Genomic DNA, 6,424 nt, shown 5'->3' with positions numbered 1-6,424 from the left:
AAAAAATATAAGCACATCTCTTTACAATGTATAACCCATTTGTAATTGTAAAAATAAGACCGATGAATTACAGCAAACTATTTCCTCTTAATAAGAGTTTCCAAATGCACATGTACACATCTATTTTACTATTACCAGAAGATGGGAAACTTAACAAAAGCAACTCAATGTTTTGCTGTTGTTATTGTAGTTTTAGTAGTGGTCACAAAAGTAGTAGTAGTAATAGTAGTAGTAGTAGTAGTAGTAGTAGTAGTAGTAGTAGTAATAGTAGTAGTAGTAGTAGTAGTAGTAGTAGTAGTAGTAGTAATAGTATTAGTTGCTATTATTGTTGTTGTCATTGTTGTGATCATTTTACTCTTTCATACGTATCTTGTGCCACCATTACATGAATATTGACACCTTCTCTAGTGCACCAACCTGGCATTGCATATCCCCTGACACTCCTATATCCAGCCCATAGAGAAAAGAATGCACAGTGCACTACGGGGTTCTTTATGTATGAGGCATTAGTGGTCCTGTAAACATTTCACTGTCCATTTGTGTTTCATTTTTAAAGCACAATTGTAAAGACAACATTATTAAGAATAAATTCAAAGATAAATGGCAAAGGTTCGGTGAGTAGGGAACTTGACTCACAAGCTTGAAGACAAGGATTATGATCCCCAGAATCACTCCACAGAGAGTGGCATTTAATAAACTTAAGGCTCTCCTCAAACTCATGGTATGTGGAGAGACACACAGCATGACAAGACACAGCTTTTCTGGGTGTCAGTAAAGTCACACACCTCATCATCCTAGCATTTTGGGTACCCACAGAGAGAATAAAAACATCACACCACAGTCCACGTCTATCAGGACAACTTTAACACCCTGAGTATACTTTTTACTACTGCTGATCTCTTTGTGCTCATGAATTTTCATGATCCATACATGTTCTCTGGAAAGAACCACACCTCCTGAACATATACAATGAATAAGCACTAAAGAATTCCTTCTCTCAAAGTAAATACTTTTTTGGCTTACCAAAACTAGTCCTATTTATTTACTTATTTAGTGTGTGTGTGTGTGTGTGTGTGTGTGTGTGTGTGTGTGTGTGTGTGTGTGTGAGATTGTTTGTTGGGATGGATCCTAAGGGCACAAAACAACTTGGAGCTGGATGTTCTGTCCACAGTGTAGGTTTAGGGAAATAAATTCATCAGATTTGACCACAAGTGTCTTTTATCCACTTAACTATTTCACTGGCCCCACAGAGTACTCTTTTATCATGGTTGAAATAATATATGTGTCTCTGCACATTACTGAATAATAAACAAGAGTTACTAACATTAAATGAGTTTGTTTACATTTGTGTTGAAACTGGGAATATAAAGTACTTCTCTTTTCTCTTATTTTTGTCTTTTGCAATGTTACACATTATAAGAAAGTTAAAACAAAAGCTGAGGAAATATATAAGTAAAGATGTTGATGTCAGATATGGAGTCATGAATGAAGTGACAAATCTTTACTTGGGAAACAGCTTGTCTACTAACTCCACAGTTTCAGCCTGTCATCACTGTATCACTGTTATTTTCTAGGAAAATTCTAAACTCCCTGTAATGAACACCTGGTGGTGGCTATTTCATAGTAGGATCAAATGATACTTCTTTATCTGCTGAGGAAATTAAGTCATGAAAATGCTGCTTTTTCTCCTCCCCCAGATAAAGACTTCAACAAAATTAGCTAGTGAAAGTTGAGGAGAGGACATGCCTAGCCACTAAACAAAAGTCCTGCTTAAGAGAGTGCTATAATTCATTCCTTTTGAAATTTCCATTCCCACCTAAACAGTGCAGAAAACATGAGAATTTGAATGTCTAGGGGCAGCAGGTGGAGCACACTCATGTGAACCAGACAACAAAAGACATGGGTGAATGTGGAAAGTCAGATGTAGCAATTAGTTTGGCCAACTCTCAGATTCTTTCACTAGAATAGGAATGTTAGAACTGTGTGAAATATCCCAGTTAATAAATTACATACTTTTTCACTTAAACTATACTGTGTGGATCAAATGAACCTATTTACTAGTCAGATATGTAGTAGGATTTCAGCTACACGCCTATCAAACTGAGACACGATGAACACCCTGAGCAATAATCATTGGTATAGATTGAAAGTATAAGACAGACATCACTTCAAGTTTTTTTTTTAAATTTATTTGTTTTATAAAATGGGTGATTTGCTTGTTTACATGTCATGTACCATTAATATACCTAATGGACATGGAAGTCAGAAAAGGTTTTGGGATCCCCTAGAAATGTGGCAAAAGATGAGTGGGAATCAAATATTGGTGTTCTGAAAGTCCTAACTACCTCCTCAGTGATCAATTAACAATTTAGGAAGGGTCTCTCACTGGTTTACAATTCACTAATTCTACTATACCCCAGGCAATAGTGATTTTCCTGCTTCTAAATTGTCACTACTAGTATTACAAAACACACAAAGCCAGTTGTATTCTTTTATTGTTTTTGTTTTTTTTAAACTTGGATTCTAGTGATCCAAGAAAGTTAAAGTTCAAAGGAGAAGCATTTTCTTGACTTTACTGACATCTTTTCTTGTTTCTTCATGCTACTGATTTTGAGATCATATATATGATCTTAGTGTATAACTGGAAGCACTATTATGAATGCCATTATTAGAGAAAGAATATTCTTGTCTCTGGAGTAGGAAAAAAATGGTTGCTTTGTTCTACAAACCTCAGTTATTGAAGAATAACCTACTGCAAACCATTGAGAAAAAATAATACTTATTGCTTAGTTAGACTAAGATATATTCAGGCCAAAAAAGAAGAAAATAAAAGAAACAATAAACAAGCAGACAAGCAAACAAGCAGTACACAGTCAGTTTACACTTGAAAACCGGTTGAAAGGTTCTCCATTAAGTTTAAGTTCTCAGGTTAGGAACTTATCTCAATCAGAATTCTGCTTGTCTCAAAGTGTAAGGGTCTGAATTCAATCCCCAGAAGCTATGGAAGAAAAAATAGACATGGTAGCATGTGTTTTCAGTAACATCACTGTAGTGGCAAAGATAGAACTCCCTGGGTTTCACCATCACCCAGGCTAGCCTTCTACTAAATGAGCTCCAGGCTAATGAGAGATGATATCTCAAAGAGACCTTGGATAGATCCTAAGAAACACACTGGATTTTGACTTCAGACTCTCACATACAGAAGACATGAATATTGTCCTTTGTATCATTATATATATTCATGCTCAAGAGTGTATCTACACACACACACACACACACACACACACACACACACACACACAAGCACACCAAGGCACACTCACATGTGTGCTTTAATTCCCATATCAGGTAAAAAGTTATATGACCTTGGAAAATCTCCCCTTACATTTTTAAACTGCAAAGGTTCACTATATCACATAACTGGCACAGAATTTCACATTTCTTGGAGACCCAGACAATGATGTTGTGTGCTTTTCTACTGATATTTTGCTTTCAGTGTAATTACCAGGATAGCTTTCTGAACACAGGCAGCTCAGAATTGAGACTCAACAAATGGAGTCATTACTGTTTTAACCACGTTAAAGAAGAAAGCATAAAAAAGCTCCAGCTCTCATGCTGTGCTATTTAAAGGACAAATGATTGTCATTTAAATTCTGACCTAATTATAACATTGACTGGTAAAATGCACTGGGCTTAGTAATCCCTCCTGAATAATTGTCTTGTTGCCAGCCTGTGTAGACGCTAGGGAGACACTAAGTGGAATGAGTAAGCGGAATTAACCAATGTGGAATGGAAATGATGGGCTTGTATCCTTGAGTTCACTCCAGTAAGAAGAGGCAGAACAATAAGGCCTGGAGCAGAATTTTGCTGCCATTCCAGAGAGTCTTGTTCCACAGTGACCAACACAGACTCAGCTATGCTAGAGACAGATGCTGCCATGCATCACTGCCTTCTCCTCTCCCAATATATTAATTCATAATTATATGCCATAACCATCACTAATCTCTAGGTACTTGTGAGCTGTATAATAGGAGATGTTAATTTTCAAGCACATGTGTAGAGTGTCATTAATGTGGCAAATTCCATGTATCTTCCAGAATCACAGTCTTTCGGAATGAGAGCAGTCAGGGTCCTAAGAACAATAAGAGACACTATCAACCTTTTAGAGTCACAGCTCACATCAGGATCAAGAAGGGTTCCATTCTATCCTACTGCAGAGACCAACTCACACTCTAAGCATTCTAGCAGTAACAAAAATGTTCTAAGCAGACCGATGTGGCCTTTCCTTTGGCTAAAAGATATTTGATTGAAACAATGGTGCCCAAGAAATTGGAATTTCCTCAGGAATCATAAGCTGGGAAAAGGAAATGCTGAAGCCTGGTACCAGCCAGAGAGGGAGCTTCTCTTTTATTTAACAAAGGTCTGACAGCCTGAAAAATCACCTTGCAGAAAATACTGGACTAAAAATGGAGAAAACCACATCATAACCAGGGCAGATTAGCTTTGCACATCACTTCCCCTCTATTTAAACTTAAGCCTCATGTTAAGACCCAAAACATGGACTTGGAGATATTTGGAACTTACTTCTTCTTCCTGGTGTGATCACACTAAATATACCTCTGTTCTCTGTTGTCACCATTATTTGTCTGGTAAGTTGGCCTACTGAAAAGAGGAGACTTTTACTATCTTGTTAAAACTGTGACCAGGCTATGACCCTAACAACTCCACAAGTCTGTATTGACTAGATGTCACTCAACCTGTGATCCAAGGTCTTTTGAAGCACAAGATTTTCTGAAGCCTCCAGGTAAATACATACTGTTTGATGACAGAAGGATGAGGGAGAAAAAAAATAGACATGATACAAAACCTTGCATGTGCACAAATACTGGGAAACAGAATTCAAATTTATGGCTTGTAAAATAACCAAACTGCTGTGGAATTTGAAGCCTTAAATAACACGATTAGGATAGGCACCAATTCAATGAAAGTGTTATTTCTGAATAAGGAAAAATGTTTCTCCATGACCTAAAATAAGGTGTTGGCCATCATATTTTGTCAAAATTAAATCTGCTGCTGGAAGTAAAGTGGAATTCTATGGAAATATCAGCCTTCATTGACAAAGGCCACATGGCAAGGAGCTGACTCTGTGCATGCGAGAACGAGAGCAAGAGCGAGGACAACACTGAGTTTTAGTCCTTGTCTTTGCCTTCCATGTTGTCTGAGACAGGACCTCTTCATTGTTATCATGCTGCATACAGTAGGAGATCAGGTATGAGCCATTCAGGGAACTTTGGTCTTCATCATCATCTGCTCAAGTAAGGAACTGGGAATACAAATAATCATACTACTTCATCTGGATTTTTCTGAGGCTATATTTTATTTAATACATGCACTCTCCTTTAAACAACTTTGGATATACAGCAGAGTTATTCAATATTCATTTTTTCAAGGAAGGTTTAGCTAGTTGTAAACTACAAGTAAACAGGAAAGGGCATTTTGTTTATTTTTTTTCTTTTTTCTTTTTTCATAAAATACATGCCAATGGCAGTATCCTCATATTCCTCCATTTTTTATAGTTCCCTACTTTACCTCTCCTATCCCACAGAAACACTGCCCCTCCATTTTTCTACACAAAAGAGCATGTCTCCCACAATTAATCATAGCATAACAAGATTATGTCATTCAACTTTTTTTTTAATGTGCAGTCTGAACTCAGGTAAACAGTTTTATGTGACAAGTGTTTTACCCACTGAACCACCTCCACACCCCTTACATGTCTTTCTTTTAAGATATACATTCACATTATAATGCATTTGAACTACTGACAACCATCCTTTTGAAGTGCTTGATAATTAGTGACATCAGCACAAGTGTGGGTTAAAGAGCATAATAATTATATATTTCAAGGAAAGCTCTAGAATATAAGACTGCTAATAGTTGGCCTTGATTTTTTTCTCTTTTTCTTTCTTTTTTGCCAAAGATCTGTTGATAGTGTTGAGGATGGATGAGCTAAATGGTGAAGGTCCTCAATGTCAGCTATCACTGACTAACGCTACAGAGATGATGCTGGGAGAGACAGGAATTTGAAAAGCTTTATCTGACCTGCAGGTCATCAGAAAGGAAGTTGTTGTCTAAGCAGAGATGGCTACATGTTTTAACTATGTTTTTTATATGTGGGCTTTGTTTACACTTAATGAAACACACAGACAAGTTTAAGGAACTTTTTTTCTTCTACAAGTCTACAATCTTCTACCAGTCACTCAGAGTTATCTTTCCAAGGAAACAATCAAACTTGATAACAGATCATGCTTGGGCCATATCAGTAATTTAATCACCTATAACTGTCCATAGGAACCTTTTGAAGAAGGAGACACTGACATGTCTGCTTGACATAAGTCGTCCTTTTAGTGATTCTATTTACCTT

The sequence above is a fragment of the Rattus norvegicus genome, chromosome 13 (genome assembly GCF_021556685.1).
Source record: "Rattus norvegicus strain SHRSP/BbbUtx chromosome 13, alternate assembly SHRSP_T2T, whole genome shotgun sequence".
Classification (NCBI taxonomy): domain Eukaryota; kingdom Metazoa; phylum Chordata; class Mammalia; order Rodentia; family Muridae; genus Rattus; species Rattus norvegicus.
The sequence above is the reverse complement of the archived record's forward strand: the minus strand, read 5'-3'. Positions refer to the sequence as shown.